Here is a 2,009-nt window from a genome sequence, read left to right as displayed (position 1 = left end):
TTGGTCTTATGTGAATACATCTGTGCAGTCTTTATTTTTCTATTTATTTTATATATATATATATATATGTTTGTATTTTATTCATATATATATATATATATAATGACAAGTTCAAGATCCGGAATAATTCAAACTTAACTGATTTAACTATTTCAATGAAAGTGTCAAGTAGTATTAATTAGGCTTATCTAATTTGAACACCCTATATGTATGATATATTAAAACATAGCTGACAATCATTTATCTTCCAACAACAGAGAAACAGATCCCTCCAATGTGATGGTATTAGGAACTGAGGCCTTTGTGAGGTAACTAGATTTAGATGAGAACTTGAGGACTGGGTCTTGGATGATGGGATCAGTGGCTTTACAAGGGATGTATAGGGTAACACTAGTGGTAAAGACAAACTGCTGACAAACGTCTGTAGTCAAAGCTATAGTTTTTCCAGAGGTCATGTAGAGATGTGAGGGTAGGACCATAAAGAAAGCTGGGCAACAAAGAATTGATGCTTTTGAACTGTGGTGTTGGAGAAGACTCTTGAGAGTCCCTTGGACTGCAAGGAGATCAAACCAGTCAATCCTAAAGGAGATCAGTTCTGAATATTCATCAGAAGGACTAGTGCTGAAGCTGAAGCTCCAACCCTTTGGCCACCTGATGCAAAGAACTGACTCCTTAGAAAAGACCCTGATGCTGGGAAAGATTGAGGGCAGGAGGAGAAGGGGATGACAGAGGATGAGATGGCTGGATGGCATCACCAACTCGATGGACGTGAGTTTGAGCAAGCAGCAGGAGTTGGTGATGGACAGGGAAGCCTGGTGTGCTGCAATCCATGGAGTTGCAAAGAAATGGACATGACTGAGTGACTGAACTGAACTGAGTGGTGGAGAATCCACCTGCCAATTCAGGAGATGCAAGACACAGGTTCAATCCCTGATTGGGAAGATCCCGCAGAGGAGGAAATGGCAACCCACTCCAGTATTCTTGCCTGGAAAATCCCATGGATGGAGCAGCCTGGCAGGCTTCAGCCTGTGGGGTTGCAAAGAGTCAGATACATCTAAGCAACTGAGCATGCACACACAAGAAGAGACAAAAGAGATCTTGCTCTATTTTCTCGCACGTGGTACATGCAAAGAAGAAGTCATGTGAGCACATAGTGAAAAGGCATCCATCTGCAAGTCAAGAGAAGATTTCTCACAAAAACCTAATCTTGTTGGCACCCTACTCTCAGATTTCCAACCTCCAGAACTATGAGAAATACATTTCTGTTGTTTAAGCCACTCGGTCTGTGGTGTTTTGTTATGGCAGCCAGAGGAAACTAAGACACTGGTATTTACAGATGTTCATGGTATTTGGGCCTTAAGCCTGTATATGCATAATGATGTCTCAGCTTCCCAGAAGGTGTGCAGGAAATGTACACGGAGCCCAGCTCTGTCTTGCCACAGCTAGTGTGTGAATCATTTTCAAATTTTGCAACTGAGAGTTCGGTGATAGTTCCTTTTTCCAAAGTTAATGATGCAAGCAAACATTATCAAATTTAGATTAGGTCTTCCACTTAGAGAAATAGTTCTCAATGAGGATGATTTTGCCCCTCAGGAGACATTTCTGGTTGTCACAACTCATGGTATAGTGTGGAGGGTGCTAATGGAATATAATGGCTAGAAATCAGAGATACTGCCAAACCCAGTGTCATAATACTAGGAATGGTACCCCACGATAGAGAATTATGCATCTCTACATGTCATTAGTGCTGAGGTTGTAAACACCTGGCTTAAGAGAAATTTTCATGGAAATAATTTAATTTTATATTAGCTTGGTATTTGTTGGATTTTTGGGATGCCTAAGATTTGAATTACATGTGTCATTTTTCTCCTGCTTTTCATTTTTAACTTCAAGGGATGGAATAATACCAACTTAGGGAAACTTAAGGGAAATTAAACTAGAAATAACTGGAGAAATTTGAGAGCTAAAAATACTCAAATATCATTTCTTATACATTCTACCCTGCAAGT

Source organism: Dama dama, chromosome 31, assembly GCF_033118175.1.
Source record: "Dama dama isolate Ldn47 chromosome 31, ASM3311817v1, whole genome shotgun sequence".
In the NCBI taxonomy this organism is placed as follows: domain Eukaryota; kingdom Metazoa; phylum Chordata; class Mammalia; order Artiodactyla; family Cervidae; genus Dama; species Dama dama.
This window is presented reverse-complemented; position numbering follows the sequence as displayed.